Source organism: Leopardus geoffroyi, chromosome D2 (genome assembly GCF_018350155.1).
Source record: "Leopardus geoffroyi isolate Oge1 chromosome D2, O.geoffroyi_Oge1_pat1.0, whole genome shotgun sequence".
Classification (NCBI taxonomy): Eukaryota; Metazoa; Chordata; class Mammalia; order Carnivora; family Felidae; genus Leopardus; species Leopardus geoffroyi.
The window spans coordinates 6,774,502-6,800,141 of record NC_059334.1 but is presented as its reverse complement, the minus strand read 5'-3'; the positions used below and the strand labels follow the sequence as shown (position 1 = coordinate 6,800,141).

At 48.3% G+C, this 25,640-nt stretch overlaps 1 protein-coding gene across 9 annotated transcripts in view; it reads left to right on the top strand.

The window, feature by feature from the left end:
• SGMS1 (sphingomyelin synthase 1) overlaps positions 1-25,640 on the top strand; it is a 293,110-nt gene that overhangs the window by 189,137 nt on the left and 78,333 nt on the right. The window contains exon 1 of one of the 9 annotated variants that reach the window (XM_045439426.1): positions 843-1,079. The exons of the other annotated variants lie outside the window; for them this stretch is intronic. The gene's annotated coding sequence lies outside the window, so the exon portion shown is untranslated. Of the gene's footprint in view, positions 1-842; positions 1,080-25,640 lie in introns of those variants that run through there. 9 annotated transcript variants of the gene reach the window in all.

The window sequence follows — 25,640 nt, the reverse complement described above, 5'->3', positions numbered from 1 at the left end:
CAATCAGCCCCACCTGGGACTCCATCCCACCAACCAAACCCTGAGATCATGACCTGAGCGGAGACTGAGCCACCCAGGCACTCCTCTTTAATTTTTTTTTTTTTTTTTTAATCACTCAAATAAGGGACTCAGACCATACAACACCAGAGTACTATTTCAGCTCTAAAATTATTTGGATATTTTAACATTGAAAAGACTTTTTTTTTAAAGGCTACTTGGTCCATAGTTTTGGTGATTCTGACTCAGAGCTTAGAGGGACAAGACAGCACCGGTGAGTGCCTACTGTATGTCCAGCACTGTGCCAAAAACGCTGTCCATGTATTATGACATACGAGCTGTCCCACAAGCCGTGTCAGGCGAGTGTTTGGTCCCCCTTCTCTGCAGATAATTAACTTGCCCAAGGTCATTCGTGTCAGAGGTCAGGTCTGAATCTGCCGGGATCCCAGATCCCATGCTCATTACATCCAGAATCACCGCCTAACTCGAGAACTTTTCCCTGAAGGAGTGGAAATCAGCGTACATCCACTGCTCAAGTATTTCATAACAAGATTAATTCTTGTTTGGAAAGAGTTTCTGAAGAGCCATCCACCATTTCCTTGAAGTTGTTAGAGGCTGAAGTTAGAAAAAAAAAAAAAAAAAAGATGTTTTTTTTGTTTTTTTGTTTTAAAGGCTGTAAAACGGCCCCGAAGCCCGATATAAATCAAGAAAGGAAAGTTCCGCCTTAGCCGCCAGTGAACACGCTTATTGGTTAGGACTGCCCGGGCTGACTCATTTCTTTTTTGCTGTGTTAGACGGCCACACCCTGCATTCCAAAAACCCTCCGCGGCCCGGCCACGCCCGCGGCCTCCGCGCCGGAGCCTCGGGAGCGGCAGTCGGCGCGCCAGCTGCCCGCGCCCCGGAGCCCCGCGCGGGTGTCCGTGTCGGGGTCGGCGCGCGCCGGCCGGCCAGGCCGCGGGGCGAGGCGCAGGGCCCGGGGCGCCCCCCTCCGTCCCCCACCCCGCCGGGGCCGCGCGCGCGCGCGCGCGCGCTCACTCGGCGCCCCAGGAACCGTCCCGAGACCGCCCCCGGGGACCGGAGACGTAAGCGTGCGCCTTCGGGGACGCGTGGCTCGGATCGGGTGCCGTGCGCGGTGCGCGCCGCGCGCCGCGCTGGCGGAGACGGCGGGCCCGGGTGCGGGAGGGCCCGGGTGCGGGAGGCGGCGTGCGCGGACGCGCCGCACGTGCGCGGGGCCCGGCTCCGCTTGGGGGCGTCGCGCGTCCCCGGGGCAGCCTTTCGGGCGGGCGGGCTTGCGCGGACGGCCAGGTTCCTGGGTTTGGGGGAGTCCCCCCTCAAGGTCCAGCGCCCGTGCCTGCCGGACGTCCCCGGCGAGCTCCCGTGCTGGCGGGGAGCCGGGACCAGGGCGGCACGTGCTCCTCGTGTTTACTCCACCGCCACGCGCCCTAAGCGTTGTGGCCAGCAAGTGCTCGCGTGACCGGTGCACAGAAGTCCCCGCAGAATGCCCGGCCTGGCGCTCCCGGCCCCGTGGGTGCTTGCTGTGCGCGGCGGCCAAGTCACACCGAAGTGACAGCCCGGAGACCTGAGGTCTCCGTCCAGTCTCCTCTCTACCCTGTTGCCTTCTCCCTTGAAACTGTACGTAGAAATAAAATCGTGGAACTTCCTTAAAAATCTTCCCGTGTCGAATACGAGTCCGCTAGTGCACCGAGATTTGTTTGTGTGCTGTACGTGAAGTATGTTTTTGCGAGGGGGTGGGGAGGTGTCCGGGACAGGAGAAGCCGAATCTCGTGATTATTCTGGTTGGCTGAGGACGCACACAGTGCCACAGACGTGTGTCGCCGTCAGAAACACGGACCGTCCGGGCAAGGCGGGCCGAGGGCGTCCTGGTAGCGGAGCGGGTGGCGGGAAGGTTGTAAACTGAACCACGAAGTTGCGAACGTGAATGGCGAAGCTGTGAGTGGTGCCCTTCTCCTTCATTCACGGAGACAGAGACGACTGCAAGCCGACAGGCCCTGTGGCAGAACGGCTCTTTGCAGCTGACTTCGTAGCTCTGGGAAGGAAACCTCTCTAGAAAGAAATCCACATGTAGTAATTAAATTAATTGGATGGAATTTTTAATTAGTTACACCTTGACCTCCGGGTAGCGCTGTGTCCAAGCTCACAGGCTTGTTGCTCTGTCGCTCTGACTTTAACTCATCAAGTGCCTTTGTGTGAGATGTGACAACACGGAGTCCTGGTTCTTTGAGGACCAGCCTGTGATATCGAAAGAAATGGCGTGAGGTGCCCTGGGGTAGTTGGAAAAGTCCCCCCACGGGCGGCGACAAGGGGAAAATATTTTGGTAAATTGTCTCCGGTGTCTAAAATCTAAAGGGATGAAATAAACTTAGATTTTTTTTTAAGTTTCCTTTTTCAAGTTTATTTATTTTGAGAGAGAGAGAGAGAGAGAGAGAGAATGTGGGGAAGGGGCAGAGAGAGAGAGAGAGAAGCCCCACTCAGGGCTTGAAGTCAGGAACCCTGAGATCAAGAGTTGGACACTTAGGGGCGCCTGGGTGGTTCAGTCGGTTAAGCATCCGACTTTGGCTCAGGTCATGATCTCACAGTCCGTGGGTTTGAGCCCCACGTCGGGCTCTGTGCTGACAGCTGGGAGCCTGGAGCCTGCTTTGGATTCTGTGTCTCCCTCCCTCTGAGCCTCCCTGGTTCGTGCTCTGTCTCTCTCTGTCTCAAAAATAAATAAACATAAAAAAGAAAAGAGTTGGACACTTAACCCACTGAGCCATCCAGGCGCCCTTAAATTCGATTTTGATTTGAGCTTTGCCTAATAATTGTGACAGGGCCGGGCATTTAAGGACCTGCTATTATCAGGCAGTGAGATGCTTTACGCCCATACCTCATTCAACGTTTACATTATTGCCGAGGGATAGAGGTATTGTTTGTTTTATAGTTGAAGAAGCAGCTTTGGCAAGGTTACAACATCTCCAGATTTCACAGCCGGGGAGCTGGGTTTACACTCGAAGGTGGCGTTTAAGATTTGGTCATTTTTCCATGTGAAATAATCCACAGGAGTTTCTTCATTCAGAGCAGGTGTGTGTGTGTGTGTGTGTGTGTGTGTGTGTGTGATTTTAAACACTCCTTGTTGCCCCCGTGCCAAAATGCCGAAGTTCAAGGAATAATGCATTTACTCTGGGAGCCCATGGTCTTCAAATATTAACTAAGCAAAGCCCTGTTCTCGATGAACCTGTTAGCGCATGTGACCGCCTCATAGTTACTGATTTAGGGTGACTTTCTGCTGGTTTTTTTTTTTTTTTTTTCTTTGAAGTCCTTTTCATTGTGGACTTGCAGATTCTTCCTGCTCCTCGTTCACCCAAGGGCAAGGGCAGCTCAGGAGTTCTGTCGTTGTCGAATCAAGCCGCCTGGTCCGTGGACGTCCAGCGGTGGCATTCTCTGCGTGTGGGCGTGCACCCGCAGTAGTTTCTCCGTGATGTGACACGTTTTTAAGCTTGTTTTCAGCACACAGGTTAGCGTCGCACCTGTCTGTTAGGAACGGTGAGGTCGCGAACGTCACGCTCCGCGCGCTACGACTTTTCTTGTCAGGCGAAGGTGACGAAGTCTCCGTGTGTCTCACCAGGGGCGGCCGACAGCAGGAGGGTCCATCTGCTGGGTCGTCTCTTGGGATGTCCCGATGAAAGAGAACGAGGCTGTGAGCTGCAGTATCTATGCCAGAACCAGGTACCGCTCACACCCCCACCTTGTCGTCGTGACCGTCTGTCGACACAGAACGCCCACCTGCCTTCCGCGGCAAGATGCCGATGCCGTGGCCTCCTCCCGAAACCTGTCTAAATCCTCGCCGCACTAAGTGACTTGAGTTCTGGAGGATGTTGAAAGCACATGCCGCTGTGATGATAACACCCCTGGGGGGTTATCTTGCGAAAATCATGGAGGGGAGGAAGCGTGCCGGGCAGCTTGGCTTTCAAAACTGCGGGTGGGGGGGATGGTCAGTTCTGGAAACTTGACACTCAGGGCTTACGTTGGCATCATCGAGCAGGACTATAAATGACAGTCTTGAAAAGACGGGTCGGGATCGATTTAGAAAGAGTGGCGATGTTCGGTATCCAGCGTCACTCCTTTCCATCTGACCTCATTTCCTTTTTGGTGGTGACCGGACAGGTATGTCAGCATTGCCGTAGGTGATGACAGGTCGGCCTCAGCCAGACAGTTAACAAGAGTGCTCTGTGTTCTTTGCTCAAGGTGGGACAGAAGTAGGTGGGACAAGTGGGTTTGTGTCTTGTCCCAAAGGGGGATGGTCGGGAGGGTGACGTCAGCCTCGCGCAAGGTGCCAGCGGTGTGGGGCCCTTGATAACAGTTGGAGGAAAGACCTCACGCACTGGCGGAGGTGGAGTATTTAGAACCAAGGAGTGACGGTCCCTGAGTTCTCTGGAGCACTGGAGATGGTGGTAAAGAACAGGGACTCGGGGGCGCCTGGGGGGCTCAGTCCGTTGAGCGTCCGACTTTCGGTTTTGGCTCAGGTCATGATCTCAGAGTTCGTGGGCTCGAGCCCGAGTTGGGCTCTGCGCTGACAACATGGATCCTGCTTGGAATTCTCTCTCCCTTTCTCTCTGCCCCTCCCTCCCTCTTTCTTTCTCTCTCTCCCTCTCAAAATGAGTGGACAGACTTAAAAAACAAAAAACAGAGCAGGGACTCTGGCTTGACTTTGGGCAAGTTACTTGACTGTTCTGTGCCTCTGTCTCTTCATTCATAAAACGCGGTCAGTAATATCTACTTTATATGGTAGTCAAAGATATCCAAGGATTCAATTAGATAATCCACATGAAGTGCTTAAAAACCAAGCCTGATGTAAATTGTATGTGTGAGACGCTAGTCCTCTGTTGGTCCTGCCTTTACCACTTTGGGCAAGGCTGTGTACGTTTCTCGGTCTGTGTTTCAGTGTGTGCCCAGAATGGGGTAATCCGGTTTGGCCACGGGTCTGGAAACTTTGAACAGAGGTTGAAGACGCTGGGGACGCGTACCTTCGCGCAGAGGCTGAAAGATGGTCGTTGCGTCCTGTAAAGTGAAACACAGGGGGTCACGTTCTCAGTTGTGTATGTTCTGTCCAGTCCAGCAGGTGCTTTCTCTTAAGGAGCTGTCATCTGGTATCCTAGAAATCTCCATGAAACTGGAAGTTAGAAGCGCTCTTTCTTGGTGTCAGTATGATCTAACTAACAGTGATGCGATCTGAGGCACTCAGCTGAACGCAGTGGTTTCCCGGGCTGGTGGGGAGGAGTGTGCTGTTCACGTTCAGTGTGCAGAAGCCCGGGGTGCTGCTAGCGGCTGCCTGCGTGGGAGGAGCCCCTCGCCCAGGAATGAAAGGTCCAGTCCGCATGTCATCAGTGCTGAGGTTGAAAGCCCCTGCTTGTTCACTCTTCAGTGTGTGTTTCTGAAATTTGAATCCTGATCTTTGCTCTAGCTCTGTCAGAGGGAGCTTTAAGGGTCTGTTTAGGAAAGGGCCTGGGAGAGTTCATGCGTTCTGGAATGTGCAGACGTATACAGCGTCTACACTTTATTAGCAGCCCAGCAAGATCTCATTTGCTCCATTCCCCGGAGGAGTACTTTCCAGGGGTTCAGGAGTCAGATGTGCCCGTGTTTGCATCTCGGCCGTACTGAATTAACCCGCTGTGTGATTTGGGGCAAGTTTCTTTATCTGTGAAAACCCAGTCCCTGTCTCATGAGAGTCGCAGGAATAAACGTGGCCACGTACATAAATCTTGCAGTCCGGTTCGTAGGCACAGTAGTAAGCCGTTGTTTTGTTTTGTTTTGTTTTTTAATTAACTTTGATTTATTGATTGGTTTTGGTGGTGGGATTAACCGAGGCTTGCTGACATGTGAGACTTGGAAAGAGGATGAATAGAGAAATTGGATTTCTTTTTTTTTTTTTTTTATTAAATTTTTTTTTTTAACATTTATTTATTTTTGGGACAGAGAGAGACACAGCATGAACGGGGGAGGGGCAGAGAGAGAGGGAGACACAGGATCGGAAACAGGCTCCAGGCTCTGAGCCATCAGCCCAGAGCCTGACGCCGGGCTCGAACTCACGGACCGCGAGATCGTGACCTGGCTGAAGTCGGACGCTTAACCGACTGAGCCACCCAGGCGCCCCGAGAAATTGGATTTCTAATAGCAAAAAGACAAGAAACAGAAAAGGGGTCCTGGTCAGGATTCAGGAGGCTGGAGTCTTAGGAAGTGTGAACTGTGGCCTGTGGGGAAGGCCCGTGGCATCACCGCGGGCAGAAGCGCTCCAGAGCGGGCACAGCAAGAGCCCTGTTACCCGCGCCCCCCTCCGGCCCTGTACTCACTCCCCCACCCCCACCCCGCTGCTGGGACCAGCCCGGGGCCTTTCTGCCTCTGTGAGCTGTTCTATCGTAAAAACTTGTTTGCAGCATTTGATCTTGGGCAGTTTAATTAACTCTGTTTTCTCATCCTACTCTTGATATTGTGGTCTCTTAATAGATTTCCTAGTGCCTTAAGGTACAGGCAGCACCCCCAGCCTCGTGTACATGCAAACGTGTGAACTCTGCAGCCTCAGTGACTTCCTATACCCGCTCAGCCTCCCCACGGAAGATGCAGCAAAGCTTTCACATGACTGCTCTTCCTGTCACCGCATTGGTGTGGCAGTCGCGTTCTAGGAGTCCGGAGGCCATCCGTGAGTCAGGCAGCACATCCGTGAGATCAGTGGAAAGTTCGTGTATCTGACTTAAGAGGGATTTGGTGCGTGTGATGAGGCGTGGGTGGAAAGATTGGCTAAGCCGCCCACGGTGCCCACAGCCCACCTGCTCTCCGCTTTGTAAAGGGAGAGAGTTTTGCAGCTTGGTTCGTCTTCCAGGATTGGCCGGAGAGACGCAGCAGTGAAAAGTTCCCTGGCTTAGCAAGAGGCTCTTACTCAGGTTGGAGGGTTGGAGTTAGTTAGTGGACTCTTTTTTTTTTCTTTTTAATAATTTATTTTTTAATTTACATGCAAGTTAGTTAGCATATAGTGCAACAGTGATTTCAGGAGGAGATTCCTTGGTGCCCCTCCCCCATTTAGCCCTTTTCCCCCCTCCCACCACCCCTCCCGTAACCTTCTGTTTGTTCTCCATATTTCTGAGTCTCTTCTGTTTTGTCCCCCTCCCTGTTTTTATATTATTTTTGTTTCCCTTCCCTTATGTTCATCTGTTTTGTCTCTTAAAGTCCTCATAGGAGTGAAGTCATATGATTTTTGTCTTTCTCTGACTGGCTAATTTCGCTTAGCATATTACCCTCCAGTTCCATCCACGCAGTTGCAAATGGCAAGATCTCATTCTTTCTGATTGCCGAGTAATACTTGTATGATATACCACATCTTTATCCATTCATCCGTCGGTGGACATTTGGGCTCTTTCCATACTTTGGCTATTGTCGATAGTACTGCCATAAACATGGGGGTGCATGTGTCCCTTCGAAACAGCACACCTACATCCCTTGGATAAAAACCTAGTAGTGCAATTGCTGGGTTGTAGGGTAGCTGTTAGTTAGTGGATTCTTAAAGAGATTTCGTTTTTGCGCTCAAGGTCCCTGCTGCCTTTGAACTGAATCGTTTGCATCCTACTGAACACGGGACTTGAGCCCTCGAGTGGAGTGAATGTCAGTACGCTCTCCCGGCAACTTGCCTGTTTCTGGGTTTGTGGAAGTCTTTCCTCTTGGAGCAGCGGAGAAGCTTCACGCTGTTAGAGCAGGAACGGCCCGGGAGCAAAGCGCAACAGCCACAGCCCAAGCGGCGCGTGGAAGAGGAAGGACTTGGGGATCAAAACCCACTTCTGAGGAATTTGCGACACAGGCTAAGCCCCGTAGTGCTCGTAGGCCGTCATGAGGCCACCCTTCAAACTTGCTTAACTCCCCTGATTAAACAGAAAGAGAAGGTGATGTGCCAGACGCTCCTGAGGGTTGCTGGGTTGAGAGCAATAATGACGAAAACTCGGTGGTTCTACCAGAGAACCCTGAGCTGGGTACACAGACTCGTAGACCTCTGTGCCGTCAGAAGGAAAGAGGTTGATCATCCAGACGAGCTGAAAGTCAGGTTACTGATGGACGAAGGAGATGACGGACGACGTGGAGTCCTAGGTGGCGCCAGTGGCCACGATTCTTGAAGCCTGATTCGATGATTTCCCCACTTAGGGTTCTTCCCCATCACTTTGCTTTCTCAGATGTGGGTGAGACTAGAAAATTCCCTGAGCTGCGACAGGCATGTTGAAAGGGCTCGAAGGCTGACCATGTATTTGCTTCTGCCGGGTCGCGTGCCGCACTGTTTGCTAGCAAGATCGCGGGTTCTGGACTTGTGCCGAGTCACCAGACGTGAAGATAGGTTTTTGCAGGTTGAAACGGAGTCCCGCCGAAAGGCCCAGACACATCTCGGACACAGAGGGAGCAGAGCGATTTAAAAATGTCAAAGTAGAACGGAACAGTACACCTCCTGACCCGTGTCCGTGGGCTTGTATTCTTCACAGTTTAAGCTTGGTGTGTGATGAATTCTTCGATGTACTGATTTAAATAGGTCTCATGGGTGTAGTTTTCCTCTCTGGAAAAACATCCGACCTCCTTCCCAGAAATTCCTAGAGCCTTCATTTCACTGGAATCGCCGGTTTCCACCAGCAGCGTGGTTGGTCTGTGGGTACCGGACGTGAGGGCCGGGTAGACCCCTTGCCCCTTCTCACTTGGGAGAGAAGACCAGACCCCGAAAGGGACCGAAAGACATGTGCGGGGTGAACAGGTCCGTGGGGGATCCTGTCACTGTGCCGGGGCCGTCCGTGCGCCTTTGAGATCCGACCGTTACGTTCCAGACCGCGCTTCGCCTTGCCCTGGCCCCTGACCCCCACAGAGCCCCCCCCCCCCACAGTGTGGTGTCAGCCACACAGGAAGCCACAGAACGTAGCTCCGTCCCATGCCCACCGTGCTTTCTTGGGATTGCTCGTGGGGTTCCTCGTGAATTCTGCTTCGAGCAAACACACGGCCAGCAGATTCCAGCCTCCGGGCTACGTGACGGTTTGTACTTCTCCCCACACGGTGTTCAGCTGGCATTTTTATTTTAACGCCACCGTGAGTGCGGTTAGCATGTGCCGTCTCCTGATCGTCTGGCTGATGAACCGCAAGGCTAACGGGCCACCCTGGCGAGTCCTCTAGGGGACGGCGCCCGTCTTCACCGTGAGCGTGCTTGTCTCTGGGACTGGGGAGGCAAGGGTGTGATGACTGATGCAGTACCAGTCTCGTGTGTTTTTCGGTTTGCGTGCATGCTCCTGCCGTTGCTTCAAAAGTGTTGAGAAAAACGGAGTGTAGCTCAGTGCTTATTCATGCTGGAAATGCGGTGTTCGTCCTGTGAGTGACTCCCGTGAGCCTGAGTAAAGCGAGCCGGGACACATCGTTGTAGTTACAACATCATCTCACCCATTCCAGCTTTGCTAGGGAGCCTATCCTGTAATTGTCAGGAAATCGCACAGATTACCCAACAGCCAGAGAAGCCCCCGGTCAGAGCAGTTCATAGCCAGAATGTCACTGATTTTTTTCATTGTGTGTTTTTTAAAAATTTTTTATGACAGAGAGAGACCGAGCACAAGCGGGGGAGGGGCAGAGACAGAGGGAGACACAGAATCCGAAGCAGGCTCCAGGCTCTGAGCTGTCAGCCCCGAGCCCGACGTGGGGCTTGAACCCACGGACTGTGAGATCATGACCTGAGCCAAAGTCAGATGCTTAACTGACTGGGCCACAGGTGCCCCCATTGTGGTTTTTTATTGCTAAGATTCTTTTAAAGGTTTTAAATAAATACAAGGAAATAAAGTTTTAAATAAAAGAAGTCTGCGGTTACTTGGTTGTCAACATGATATGTCCGTCTTTTGGGCATTTGGGGTTCTGGAAGGTTCCTTTTAAGATCTATTCATACAAGACTGCCTTTTTAATATTCTGTTGACACTGTTAAGCTGGAAGTTTTCCTGCCGTCCATGTTGTCGACAGTAATAGATTTTTGCGCGGTTGAGCAGCCGTTGGAGGAAGACCTGTCTCGCAGGTCACCCGGGAGAGTCACCTCCTTACAGCCTTAGCATTCACTTCCAGGAGCGGAGTCCTCGGGAGGGTCAGGAGCCTGATGTTTACTCTGTGTCCGTCCGTGCCACGGGTGGAGATGTGGAAATGAAATGTTTCCAACCCAGAAACCCGTCCTCACCAGCCAGCCCAGATCGGGGAGGTCCGGGGGCACAGTGTTCCACAGACTCCGGGGTGTTAGGAGGGCCAGATGGCGTGTGGTGCAAAAACCACTGTGTCCCGGTGACCCTGCGGGGAGCCGACCAGCAGGTGGAAAACAGAAAGACATCTAATGTTCTCTGTGCGTGAAGAGCTACTCCCCTTCCCGGCCCTGGATTCAAGTCCAGGCCTGTCCTTAGCCCCCACCGAGTCCTCCCGACTTCTTCCTTCTCAGGCTGCCACCGTGTTCCAAGGAGCTTCCTTCTCTGAAACCGCCTGGACCACAGTCTCCAAACATGGCATGTCCGTGGTGGGGAGCAGGGAGGCTGGGAGTTGTTGTTTTTAAACTGTGACTCGAGTCCGCTAGAGAGACTGATCTCTCTACAGAGCCTGTGTCTACACCCGCCCGTGCCCCACCACAGCCCAGGGAACGCCCGCGGCATAGCTCCTGCCCCACAGTGGGCGTGGCCGCGCACATTCTGCTGCCCAGTTCCCTGGCCGCTGGCCACGTGCAGACTTCTACAGCACATACGTGACCGTGCAGTGAAAATGCAGTAAAATGAACAATCCGGTTTCTAACGTGCACCCGCTGCATTCAGGTGTTCAGTAGCCATGCGGACCTCGTGGGGGTGGGGGGGCGGGGGGAGCAGATACAGAACATTTCCCTCCTCTTGCTCGGGGCGGGGGGAGGGGGGGGGGAGGTGGTGCGGCCTCAGGGAGAAGAGAGGCCGGACGGCACTGAATCCCTTGTCCAGGAATTCCTGTGTAAATCAAAACATTTCCAGGGCTTACTTTTCTCCTTTAAGCCAAATGGAGGTACGTCGCTGAAAATTTTAGGTTTGTGCACGTTTGAACTTGGCATTGTAGGAGAGCGTGAAGGGTTTGAGAGCAGCCCGGGCTGAACCTTGGGCAGGTGGGGCGCGGCCGGTGCGGGTTGGCCGGGGCCCAAGGCAGGAGACTAGAAGCCGCTAGGATTCACCGCGCAAGGGAGGTTGGTGAGGTGGCTTGTACCCGGGCTGCGAGCCCGGTGCGTGACCGCAGCTGGAAGTCACGCGGCCTCGGGCTGCGGAAACGAATGGGGGGCCCGGGTACTGACCCTCAAGGGGCAGCCGGGCCGAAGCCACAGAGGGGGGTCCAGACGGGTCCACGGCGAGGCACGTGCCGACCCTTCCGCCGGGGCCTCCGTCGCGCGGGGCAGGCCCTGGGGTAGAGCCAGCCGCCAGGGACGGGAAGGGCCCACGCCTGGCAGCCCGCTGTGTGTGGAGCCGAGTACCTCTCCAGCGGGGTGCAGGGTGCTCGGGGCAGGGTGAGCCCCTTCAGACACGCAGCGTCCAGCAAATCGCTTTCACTGCATCCCTCCAGCGGGACTCCCACCCCCCTCGGCGGGGGCTGTGGCGCAGACCCTGCGGCAGAGGGGGCGCAGTTTTAGGTTCTTAAATTGGTTGAAAACTTGCTGAAGTGCGTTGTTTGCAAGGTGTTTGGTTTTTTTTTCTTAATCAAAGTTGGTATTTTAATTCCAGCGAGTTAACCTACAGTGTAACACTAGTTTCAGGAGTTCAAGGTAGTGATTCCGCACCGCCGAACGTCACCCCCGCGCTCCTCACGACAAGCACAAGCCTTCGGCCCCAGTCACCTGTTATCCCATCCCCCACCCGCCTCCCCTCCGGCGACCATCAGTGTGTTCTCTGTAGCGAAGAGTGCGTTTCTTGGTTTCACTTTCTTTCCTTTTGCTTGTTTCCATTTGGTAAATTTTCCCTGTGAGTGAAATCATATGGTATTCGTTCTCAGACATGTTACTTAGCATTAGTCTCTGGTTCTATCCACGTGGTTGCAACTGGCAAGGTTTCATTCTGTTTTATGGCGGATACTCCATTGTATATATTCTCTGGTGTGTATGTATATATATATGTGTGTGTGTAAATATACGTATACACACCACGCCTTCTTTATCCATTCGTCAGTCGACAGACATTTGGGCTGCTTCCATAATTTGGCTGTTATTGATAATGCTGCGATAAACATAAGGATGCATGTACCACTTAGTTCATTTTTTTTTTTTTTTTTTTTTAATTTGGATAAATACCTGGTAGTGCATTTGCTGGACGTAGGGTAGCTCCATTTTAAACTTTTTGAGGAACCTCCATACTGTTCTCCACGGTGGCTGCACCAGTCTGTGTTCCCACCGACAGGGCACGACGGTTCCCTTTTCTCCATATCCTTGCCAACACCCGTTGTTTCTTGCGTTGTTGATTTTAGCCATTCTGACAGGTGTGAGGTGATATCTTGTGGTTTTGATTTGCATTTCCCTGATGCTAAGGGATGTTTAAGCAGCTTTTCATGTGTCTATTAGCCGTTTGTGTGTCTTCTTTGGAAAAATGTCTCTTCATGCCTTCTGACCATTTTTTTTCACGGATTATCCATTTTTTGGGTGTTCAGTTTGTATGTTCTTGATGTATTTTGGATAATAACCCTTTATTGCATATCATCTGAAAAATATCTTCTCCTATTCAGTAGGTAGCCAGCAGCCTTTTAGTTTTGTTGATTGTTTCCCTCGCTGTGAAGAAATTTTGTATTTTGATGGAATCTCAGTAGTTCATTCTTGCTTTTGTTTCCCTTGCCTCAGGAAACATCTGGAAAGAGCTATTAACGGCCGATGTCACAGAGATTACTGCCTATACTTTCTTCATGGACTTTTATGATTGCAGGTCTCACATTTAGGTCTTTAATCCATTTTGAATTTTGTGTGTGTGGGTGTTTGCTGTAAGAAAGTGGCCCAGTGTTATTCTTTTGCATGTAGCTGTCCAGTTTTCCCAGCACCATCTGTGAAGAGACTGTCTTTTTCCCCTTGGGTATTCTTTCCTGCTTTGTTGAAGATAAATGGACCATATCATTGTGGGCTCATTTCTGGGTTTTTCTATTGTGTTCTGTTGATCTGTGTGTCTGTTTTTGTGCCAGTACCATACTGTTCTGATCACTACAGCTTTGTTATTTAACTTGAAATCTGGAATTACAGTAGCTGCAGCTTTGCTTTTCATTTTCAAGATTGCTTTGGCCATTCGGTGTCTTTTGTGGCTCCACATTTTAGGATTGTTTGTCCTAGCTCTGTAAAAAATGCTGTTGGTAGTTTGATAGGGATTGCATTCAATCTGTAGATTACTTTGGGTGTATAGACATTTTAGCAGAATTTCTTCTTCCAGTCAATGAGCGTGGAATGTCTCTCCATGTCTTTGTGTTATCTTCAGTTTCTTGCATCAGTGTTTTATAGTTTTCAGAGTACAGGTCTTTTATCTCTTTGGTTACGTTTATTCCTAGATAATCTCATTATCTTTGGTGCAATTGTAAATGGGACTGTTTTCTTAATTTCTCTTTCCGCAGCTCCGTTATTGGTGAATAGAAGTGCAACACGTTTCTGTACGTTGATTTGGTATTTTGCGACTTTACTGAAATAGTTCGATTAGTTCTAGCGGTTTTCTGGTGGAGTTGTTCAGGTTTTCTATATATAGTATGTCACCTTCAGATAGTGAAAGGTTTACTTCTTCCTTACTAATTTGGATGCATTTTTGCTGTCTGTTGTGGCTAGGACTTCTAGGACTGTGTTGAATAAAAGTAATGAGAGTGGAGACCCCTGTCTTGTTCCTGATCTCAGATTTTCCCCATTTCGGATGATGTTAGCAGTGGGTTTTTCATACATGGCCCCTATTTTGTTGAGGTGTATTTCCTCTAGACCTACTTCCTTGAGGGTTTTTATCATGAATGGATGTTGTACTTTGTCAGATGCTTTTTCTGCCTCTATTGAAAGGATCATATGGTTCTTCTCTTTTCTCTTACTGATGTGATGGTCACGTTGCTTGATTTGTGAATATTGAACCACCCTGGCTGTCCCGGAATACATCCCACTTGATTGTGGTGAATGATGTTTTTAAAGTATTGTTAGATTCAGTTTGCTGGTATTTTCCTGAAGATGTTTGCGTCTATGCCCGTCAGAGATAGTGGCCTATAGTTTTCTTTTTCTGTGGTGTCTTTATCTGGTGTTGGTAGTAGGGTAATTCTGGCCTCACAGAATAAATTTGGAAGTTTTCCGTTTCCAATATTTTGGGACAGTTTGAAAATAATAGGTATTATCTCTTTTTAAAATTCGTCTGTGAAGCCATCTGGTCCCGGACTTTTGTTTGGTGAGAGTTTATTGATTACTGATTCAATTTCATTGCTGGCAATTAGTCTGTCCAAATTTTCTTTCTTTCTTTCTTTCTCTTTTTTTTTTTAATTTTTTAATGTTTACTTTTGAAGGAGAGAGAGCGCGCACACAAGCAGGGTACGGTTAGAGAAAGAGATGGAGACACAGAATCTGAAGCAGGTTCCAGGCTCCAGGCTGTCAGCCCAAAGCCCGACGCAGGGCTTGAACTCACGAGCTGTGAGATCATACCCGGAACCCAAAGTTGGACGCTTTACCAACTGAGCCGCCCAGGCGCCCCAGATTTTCTAATTCTTCCTGTTGCAGTTTTGATAATTTATGTATTTCTAGGAATTTATCCATTTCTTCCAGGTTCTCCAGTATGTTGGCATATAGTTTTTCATAATAATCTCTTATAAATGTTTGTATTTCTGTGGTGTTGGTTATTTTCCTTTCTCATTTGTGATTTTATTTATTTGGGTCTTTTCTCTTTTCGTTTTAGTAAGTCTTGCTGGAGACTTATCAGTTTTATCAATTTTTTCAAAGAACCAGTTCCTGGTTTCATTGATCTGTTCTATTATTTTTGTTTATTTTTTTAGTTTCTATGTCATTTATTTCTGCTCTGATCTTTATTATCTCCTTCTTTCTGCTGGCTTTAGGCTTTGTTTGTTGTTCTTTTTCTGCCCTTTTCAGTGTAAGATTTTTCTTGCTTCTCGAAGTAGGCCTGTATTGCTAAATTCTTCTCTCTCAGAACTGCCTTTGCTGCATCCCAAAGGTTTTGAACCATTGTGTTTTCATTTTTATTTGTTTCGATGGATTTAAAAAAAATTTATTTTCTGGTTGACTCATTCATTGTCTAGTAGCATATTATTTAACGTCCCATGTGTTTGTGGTCCTTCCAGATTTTTTCCTGTGGTTGACTTCAAGTTTCATAGCATTGTGGTCAGAAAAGGTACATGGTATGACTTCGGTTTTCTTGAATTTGTTGAGGCCTGTTTTTTGGCTTAATATGTGATCTGTTCTGGAAAATGTTCCGTGTGCACTTGAAAAGAATGTGTATTCTGCTGTTGTAGGATGGAATGTTCTGAATATGTCTGTTAAACTCATCTGGTCCAATGTGTCATTCAAAGCCCTTGCTTCCTTGTTGATTTTGTGTTGAGACGACCTGTCCGTCTGTTAAGTGGGGTGTTAAGTTCCCCTACTCATGTTGTATTACTATCGATTATTTCCTTTGTGTTTGTTATCAATTGTTTTATATATTTGGATGCTCCTATATTCGGTGCATAAATATTTACAGTAGTTATATTGTCTTGTTGGATTGTTCTCTTTGTTATTATATAGTGTCCTTCTTTGTCTCCTGTTACAGACTTTGTATTAAAGTCTAGTTTGTCCGATGTTGCTACTTTGACTTTTATTTGGTGATCATTTGTATGATGAATGTTTCTCCATGTCTTCACTCTTAACCTGCAGGTGTCTTTCAGGCTGAAATGATTCTCTTGTAGATAGCATAGAGGTGGGTCTTGTTTTCTACCCATTCATTCACCCTGTGTGTTTTGATTAGAGTGTTTAGACCATTTACATTTACAGTTATTATTGATAGACTTATATCTATTGCTATTTTATTACTTGTTTTGTGGTTGTTTCTGGAGATGGTCTCTGATCCTTTCTTATCTTTATTTCATGGTTTGCTGGTTTTCTTTAGTGATATATTTTGATTCCTTTTTCTTTATTCATTGCATATTTATTAGTAGTTTCTAAGTTGTAGTTACCGTTAAATTTGTATATAACGTCTTCTGCAGTCTGTATCAAGTTGATGGTCGTGTAAGTTTGAACCCATTCTTTATTTCTGCCCTTCTCATGTTTTAGGTGTTTGTTGTCATATTTAACATCCTTTTATTGTGTGAGTTCCTTGACTGATTTTTTTTTTATAGAAACATTAATTTGTACTACTTTTGTGTTTCCTACCTTCACGTTCTCATTTATGTTCTTTCCTTTCCATTCACAGAGTTCCCTTTACTAGTTTGTGCAGGACTCGTTTGTGGTCATGAACTCCTTTAATTTTTGTTTGGGAACCTCTTTGTCTTTCTATTCTGAATGACTGCCTTGCTGGATAGAGTATTCTTGGATAGAGATTTTTCTCAGCACTTTGAATATATCATGCCAGTCCCTTCTGGCTTGCCAAGTTTCTGTGGAGAAATCTGCCCCTAGCCTTACAGGTTTTCTCTTGTAAGTTAAGAACACGCTTTGCCTTGCTGCTTTTTTTGTTTGTTTGTTTGTTTGTTTTTCATTTATCACTATATTTTGCAGATTTATTTACAATATGTCTTGGTGTTGGCCTGCTTTTATTAATTTTTATGGGTGTTCTCTGTTACTCCAGGATCTGAATGTCTGTTTCCTTTCTCTGGTTAGGGAAGGTTTCTGCTGTTATGTCTTCATGTAAGTTTTCTGCCCCCTTTTCTTTCTCTCCTTCTTCTGGGATCCGTGTAATATAAATGCTACTATGTTTGATGAAGTCACTGAGTTCACTAAGTCTATTCTCGTGTTGTTTAATTCTTCTCTCACTCTGCTGTTCATCTTCATTATTTTCCATAATTCTGTGTTCTGTGTCATTTATTAGTTCCTTTGGTTCCTCCATCCTTGTGTTCATTGCATCACGCCTGTTTGCAGTCTCCTTTATTGCACTCTTTGTCTCTGATTGATTCTTTTTTAACTCTTCTATCTCCGTGGTAAGGATCTCCCTGATGTCTTCTATTCTTCTCTCAAGTCCAGTGAGTATCCTTACGATTGTTGCGTTAAATTCTCCATCAGGCATGTTACTTGTGTGTTTCTCCTAGATCTCTGGCTGTGGCTTCACCTTGTTTTTTCATTGGGGATAAATTCCTCCATCTTTGCATTTTGTCTAAGTCTCTGCCTTCTTCTCTGTGTTAGAAAAGCCAGTTATGTCTCCTGCTCCTGAAAGTAATGACCTTATGAAGAAAAGGTCATGTAATGCCCAGAGCCAGTGCTTCAGGGAGTGTCTCCAGTGTGTTGCTGCCTGTGCTCTGCTGTTGTGTTTTGGCTGCTCTGCCTTCAGACCATTGGTCTGCAGAGGCTCTCCTTGTCTGCTGTGGGCAGTGCTTGGGCCCTAGCCTGAATGTGGAGAGTTTTAACTAGGTGTGTTCTGGCCTGCTTGTGAAACGAGATCTGGTGCCACCTCCACCAGAACTGAGGCCCTGCAGAGCTCTCTGGTTGGGGGACATGTTGTGGGCAGCGGTTTGTGCTGTTCTTCTGTGGGAAGGTGCCTGCTGTGCTGGGACAGAGGCAAGCATGACTGAGAGGGGCAGTCCTGCCAGAGTACAGGGTGTGGGACTTGGTGTAAGCAGGTCAGCCAGCCAGTGTCAGCACCCTGCTGCTTCCCTCTGGTGGCTCTGTGCTTATGCTGAGGGGTGGAGGAGGGAAATGGCCTTAGCCAGCTTCTTTGTTCCTGGAGAGGTATCTCCCTGGAGGCCGCCTCTCAGGGATGTGCTCTGAGATCAAATAGTTGGCCCCAGGCATTCTTCAGATGTTGTTTCCACACCCACACTGTCTGCCCCCAGGCTGTTTTCCTGCCTTCTCTCCGGAAGCAGCACAGTGCCCTCCAGGCTCTATCCCAGCCAAGCCTGCTGGCTTTAAGCCCCGCTTGTTGCTAGAAGTCAAAAATTCAGCCCCTCTCGTTTTCCAAGCCCGTGGCTTTGGGGAGAAGTTCTTCTTGTGCCCTCCAGGTGTGCTCCTCTCTTGCCTTCTCCCACCATGGCTCGCTCCTCTCCGCAGCACCCAAGGTCCGTGTTTTCCCTCAACCGCACCTCCATACTTCCTGCCTTCTTTGATGTGGCCTCTCATCCAGCTTTGGTCATGGAGTTTTGTTCTGCCGATCTTCAGGTCGGTTTTGGGGATATTTAGGATGATTTGATAATTATCTACGTAGTATTTGTGGGATGAGAGGAGCCTAGGGTCCTCCTACTCTGGGGCTGTATTCCCCCTCAGTGTCAGACTTTTCATGTTGTTTTTAAGTAATATGTTTGTGGTCACCAAATTACAAAGATAAAGAAGGCAGTCCTGTCCAATTGGGCAGGGAAGATAAAGAATCTAGGAAGTCCCTATCCCGGAGCCAGAAGGTTGAGCGGGAGGTCAGAGGGCCTGCAGCTGGGGATTCAGGGAAGGGAGTCTTCTGGGTGAGTTCACTAGGGCTCGATAAATAACCAGTTACACCTGGCCAGTTCTCAGGACCTCTCTCTTCTCGGGGTCCCTGTGGTTTGTCATTTTGGCCAAAACAAGGGAGAAGGAGAAGGCACTGAAAAGAACATCCAACTGAAAATACTGTATCTTGACTATACAGATATCAAAAATAAGTTGATTCCCAGTGTGCCGTCAGCTCTGGATCATGGACATTTTTGCTCCTGGTATTTCTTCAATTTACTGTAACCTCATAGACATTTTTAAATTCAGTTTCCTTTTTATGTTTTCTACCCAGAGCCCACCACTCTCCTTGCTCATATGATGACTTATGATAAGTGTAAATTTGCACCCAGCAGACAGTGGGCATTCAGTAAATCCATGCTCGCCAAGTAAACGAGCAAATGTTGAGCAGCCATAATTGAAGGCCTTCAGCTGCTTTTCACCGCATGAAATCTTTGCAGAGATCTCTAATTTAAACCTGTGCGTTTTAGGGGCGCCTGGGTGGCTCAGTCGGTTAAGCGTCCGACTTCAGCTCAGGTCACGATCTCACAGTCTGTGAGTTCGAGCCCCGCGTCGGGCTCTGTGCGGACAGCTCAGAGCCTGGAGCCTGCTTCGGATTCTGGGTCTCCCTCTCTCTCTGCCCCTCCCCTGCTCATGCTCTGTCTCAAAAATAAATAAAAACATTAAAAATAAATAAATAAACCTGTGCGTTTTGTTCTCTGTTTTGTGTCGTGGGATGGTTTACATTTACCGAGAGGTGATCACTGTGGTCAGGCCTTCGCTGTGCTTCTGAAGCTGGCACTGCTGTTCTCAGTCACTTCCATGAAGTGGCCACACAGCGAAGAAGAGGATGACCTGGTCTTTGCTCCAGAGGGGCTCGCTAGGGGTCCCCTGTGCTAGGGGTCCATTTCAGTGGAATGAACCCCGTCTTCACGACCTCTGCCCAGGGCCTCAGGGTAGGGAGGACTTGCTGGGGAATGGGCAAGGGGGAGGCCCGGCTCAGCGGCCCCCGTGAGGTCCCGGGTGGGCCTGCCACGCTCTGTCGCTCAGGGGTCACTCCAGGAGACTGGAATGCAGATGGGACTTTCGTACCAAAACCGTTTTAATACACTTGCAAAATCATGGCACTTCTTACTTTCTGCCCTTTGGCTGTGACGGTTACTTAGAATTTTATTGTGAAAGTAGCTTATTGTGAAAAGTAAGGGAAACGTACATGAAGTTTTGTTTCTATCTTTATTTTTTTTCCCCCGCTTTGTTTGTTTTCTGAATATCTAATCTTTCTTGATCCCTGGAGCACGGAGGAGTCAGCGGGTCTGGGTCCCGGCTCCCTGTGCGTCAGGGCGCCAGGTGGGGGAAGCCATGGCGTGTTAAGTCCGATAAAGTGTGCCGGCTGCCAGGTTCATGCCGTGTCTGTGCTGGCTTCACTGAGTCCTCAGGACTCGACACTGTGGCCCGTCATTGTCCGTAGCTGTGAGAGGTGAGCACCCTGGGGATCGGAGAGCTGCGCCGATGTGTGGCCGTGCAGCTGGGCGCAGACCTGGAGAAATGCAGATTCTTGGTCTTTCCCTTGGAAAGTTTGCCAGGGGACCTACGGCAGAAATGCTGGCGGGCGAAGGGCGTGTGTCGGGCCGCCTCTTCTGGGAGCAGAAGCCAGGCAGCCACTTGAACGGGGACGGAGTTAGAGCAGGCTCTGGGTCAAGTGTTGTTAAGGATAGTAGATACAACGGGCGGAACAGTGATGGGGATGAAGGGCACTGACCGGTGAGCACAGAGTAACGTGGAGAATCGGTGAGTCCCTGGGTGGTAGCCCCGGAACGGGTGCCACACTGGGTTAATGGTACTGCGGTGAAAAAGTAAAATAAAATTGAAAAAAGAAAACACGGGGAAAAAATGAAAACTGTTGTCACAGTAAGAACTGTGGGAGGTTAGCCATAATATTTGCCATCAGCAACTAAACTGAAACGTTAAAAAGAAAAGAAAAGAAAAGAAAACTTCAGAACCACCACCAAATGGAGAAGCAGGCCAATGATACAAACACATATACATACACATTATAAAAAAAAAAAACAAAACAACAGAATGATCAGCTACAACGAGGGGTTGGAGCCGTGATGGATTAGCTAATAAAAAAGTAAGCAGACCTGTGTAGGACATAGAAATAATGGGTCCTGGGGGGCAAGGAAGAGGCTGCACCTTACAGCCCAGCGAGAGCTGATGCACATCGGGACCTAGACGTTGGAGGGGACGTAGCTGGGGCGTGCGGTCTGGTGTAGAGTGGCTGCGGGCCGGCTGTCTAACTGCAGACGCCTCGCTGTGACACTGTCACAGGCAGCTGCCGCCCCGGAGCCAGGAGCCGGCCTTCTGTACCGCGGTGTCTTTCCAGAAACTTCCTTGTGCTGACAAAACCAGCCGGCAAGTGAAACCCGTGTTTAAGGGACCCAGATGCATTTTTGCAGATCAGGCAATCAAGGGTGAATTTGTAGCCAAGAGGCACTAAATTGATAAACTGGCACAGAGAGGAAAGAGCCCACCCTTTTTCTCAGAACCTGTATGTTTCTTTTATTCAATCAGACGGTTGCTCGTGATACGTACACGTTTGGGTGGTTTCATATCCTCCCCCCACCCCCCGCCATGGTATTTCACCATATTCCTCAGACTTTTAACACTGAGTGGTTTGCTTACCTGTGTTGTGTCTCTGACTTACCACTAGGGGACTGTTGAGGATTAAGCTTTTTAAACTTTCTTTTTTGTTGTTTGCCCCTCGGATAAATAACATGGCTGATAAGGAACTAGCACCCCATTTATGAAGTGCCTTCCAGCCAGACGGCACCCCAGGCTTTATTGTTTGGTACCACCTAGAATTGTAATTGCGTGTAATTCAGTTTGGGATTGTATCTCTTGGGCTTTATAACCATTTGTCAGAGACTTCCCTAATGCCTTGTAGGGCTGGCGTTTTCTCTGTGCGTGGTGGGCTTTTTAGTTAGTTACCACTGCATTTCTGTACCGCTTCCTTGTGAATACGGAAGAATGGTTCTTCCAGAAGAGCTCCTTAAAGACTTTCCCTCAAGATGGTTTGCTGCAAAACACAGGTTTGCACTGCGGGATTCGTTTGTGACTTGGTGCCCCCTGGCTCCATGCAGTGTGTAATTCATCATTTGTTTAGAACGTGAGAGAGGGAGAAATTCTCAGCCTTGACCTTGGACCCAGTTGATATCGAGCCATCGGCCCTGCCTTCTTTGTCTGTTTCACTTCGTATTTCGTTCTGTTTTTCTCCCTCAGAACTCTTCGAAAAAGCCTTTAACTCATTAAGTATGTTTTGGGAGGTTCAGATGTTAAGGCCTATAGACACTCTCCATTTTCTGGGCTTTTTAAAGGTAGGTTTTGTTAAAACACAGAGTGCTGAGAGAGAAGATAATTACTTGCCTGTGATCTTACATTTAGGTAACATGTGATGTTGAAGATAAAGAAAAAGAGAGCATATATGCAGTTAACGTACAAATGGTATCAAAAGGCACAGAAAAAGAGGTAAAAGCCTCACTTCAAATATAACTGTTACTACATTTCTCATGATTTCTTCCAGAAAAAAAAAATGTTTTTGGCCCATGTCGGCATCTGTCTGGCTCTCTGCCTGTTACGTTGTTTAACAAAGGTATTAAATACATATACTTAAATATATTTTTCTGCAGCCTTTTTCAGTATACTTTTCCTGTTACATCTTTCTTTTCTTTCCCTTTTTATTTATTTTGAGAGAGCGTCGCGTGCGTGAGTAGGGGAGGGAGAGAGAACCTTAAGCAGACTCCACGCTCAGTGCGGAGCCGGATTCGGGGCTCAACGTCACGACCCCAGTACGATGACCTGAGCTGAAATCAAGAGTCAGACCCCAACCCACGGAGCCACCCAGGTGCCCCTCCGATTACATTTTTAGAGGTCTTTCCTGTCGACACACAAATCTCGCTTCTTCACTTTGGCGTGATTTGTACATAATTTCATGGCACAGCTGTGTGTTAATTGATGTCACCAGTGCCTTATCTCTGGCTGTCTTTAGTAACTGCCAGGTATTTGCGAGGAGGTGTTGCGGTTAGCTATCGGGGTTATCACAGTCTGCCTTTTTGTAAATAAACATCTTGCGGAGGTATCTGTAGGTTAAATCCTTAATAAATTGCTAGGTCAGATGATAAACGCATTATACACTTTGACAGACATTACCAGATTGCTCTCTGGAGAGGTTACGCACATTCATTTCCCTTGGCCGAGGCTTTCCGTGGCCCCAGCGGCGCGGTCGGGACCAGGCTTTAGCGTTTTTGCCCATCTGGGGAGTTGCCTGTTCCTGTGAGTGGCTTTGTGCTTTCCTCCTTCTCCATCCACTTCTTTTTCCTCCTTTCTTCCCTGTTTAGGGATCTTGTCTATAGCATATTGACTCATATCAGCTCATTTTAAATGAGAGAAGTTAGCCTTATTTTATGTGTGTTGAAAATGTTTTTTTTCCAATGATATATATACCCTGTCTCTTGAAAAAGTTCATTAAAATCATTGTTTTTATTTTGGTGTAAAGATTTTTTTAAACATGTCCTTTTTTATTTTATTTTATTTTTTTAATGTTTATTAATTTCTGAAAGAGAGACAGAGACAGAGTGCGAGCAGGGGAGGGGCAGAGAGAGACGGAGACACAGAACCTAAACAGGCTCCAGGCTCCTAGCTGTCAGCACAGAGCCCGACGTGTGGGGCTCGAGCTCACAAACTGTGAGATCGTGACCTGAGCCGAAATCAAGAGTCAGATACTCAACTGACTGAGCCACTCAGGTGCCCCTCAAGTATATGTGTATATATAATATATATATATATATATATATATATATATATGTATGTATTATATATATATATATATTATATACACACCTATGTATTTATTTATTTAATGTTTATTCATTTTTGAGAGGGAGAGACAGAGCACGAGCTGGTGAGGGGCAGAGAGTGAGGGAGACACAGAATCCGAAGCAGGCTCCAGGCTCCAGGCTCCAAGCTGTCAGCACGGAGGCCGATGAGGGGCTCAAACTCATGAATCGTGAGATCGTGACCTGAGCCGAAATCAAGAGTCAGATACTCAACTGACTGAGCCACTCAGGTGCCCCTCAAGTATATGTGTATATATATATATATATATATATATATATATATATATATATATTATATATATATGTATGTGTTATATATATATATTATATATACACCTATGTATTTATTTAACGTTTATTCATTTTTGAGAGGGAGAGACAGAGCACGAGCTGGTGAGGGGCAGAGAGTGAGGGAGACACAGAATCCGAAGCAGGCTCCAAGCTCCAGGCTCCGAGCTGTCAGCACAGAGGCCGATGGGGGGCTCAAACTCATGAATCGTGAGATCGTGACCTGAGCCAAAGTCGGACGCTTAGCTGACTGAGCCACCCAGGTGCCCCCAAGCATGTTCTTTTTTAAAAGAAATGGGAAAAGCATGTGTATTGAGAAAACTTGGCCATCCTTTCAGCTGTTTTTAAGGCTGAGTAGTTGTAGTTTGGAACAAAAGGTTATTCCCGTGGTCTTTGTGTGACTTGTCGCCCTGGAGACCCCACACACAGCATGTTACCTGCACCAGGACTGCCAGAAGGAGTGATGGGTGTTGGTGACCTTGCCCTCTGCACTTGCCTTGACCGTCAGCAGTTTACAGCCCTCTGAAGAGCAGGCGAGCTTATGAGCAGAATGTGGCCACCTGGGGACGTCCCCCCCCCCCCCCACCGGTATGATGCATAGAACAAACGGATGCAGGCGAGGAAGAACAAGGAGAATGGGCAGGAATAGAGAGCTCGTGTCACGGTTCCGCTGGGACGCGGGCGTCAGCTAGACGTGCGCGTGCCTGACGGATAGGCCCCCGGAGTCCGGGCCACCTCCATGCCTTCTCTTCATAACCCTTCACGCAGCTTCCAGGTAGCTGGGCTGAGTCCTGAGACGGTATCTGTCGTTCACGTCGTGGTTCAGTGTGTAGAGTATCGAGTGTGGAAACGGGGCACTGGTGCCGAATGTCGTCTGTTCGAGTCTCTCCTTCCTTTGCGTTCGCACCGTTGCCTGCCTAGGCTGCCCAGGAAGAGGTGATCTGTTCCCTGTGGTTACAGCGTCGTTAAGACTGTACTTTAAACCTCTAATTTCAAAGTAATGAACCCACAGAGGATGCATCTCTCCAAGGGGCAGTCTTTTCCTTTGAACATTTAAAATGTAAGATTTAGGCTGACAAAACCGGAGCGTGTGAGAGCTTGTTACGTTCTCTGTAAACCGTAACTCAGCCTAACTCCAGGGGAAATACTTTGCTAGTTCTTTATTTAATAAAATATCTCACCAGAGAAGAGGTGGAGGGTATCCTGACAACTTGAGGAATCTGTGTTTATGTACCTACCTTATTCATACACGTGAGAAGTTTTTTAATGGTATCCTGTAAGGGATAACACGACGGCTCAGTATTGTCTTGGGTGACGTACAAAACACCGTAAGTTCTCGTTTCTGGTGGGATCGTGGCCGCTTTTTCATGCCCTTTGACTTGAGACGAAGTGCCCGTTGGCTGGGTTTCCTCTTGATAGCTTTATGAAGGCAGGTGCCTCTGTTAATTTGAATTTGCTGAAATGAAAGCCTGCATTGGTGAAAACAGGTTTCTTTTTGGGAGAGCTGATGCTCAGCTTTGACTTCTGTCCCTCTTCCGCGGCATTCCACACAAAAATAATTGGACATCAGCACACGAGAGAAGGCAGCTGTTGTCGTCCCGGATGGTCCCAGTGCTTATAGGCATCCATTTCAGTACAGACTGATGGAATAATTGTGAATGATGTCATTAATTAGCTTTGATCAGAGGTACGTATTGTGGTTTGGTAACGTCAGTTTTCTTTTCTAAGCCGTAAACTATAAACGGGGATGTTTAAAAATGTCTGTGTAGCCCCGTCAGAAGAAGCTCACAGATGATTTCTCGGGCACAGCGGTTTAGTTCAGCTGTGGGCCACCTGGCGTCCTCAGCTGCAGCTTATAGACCGAGTGG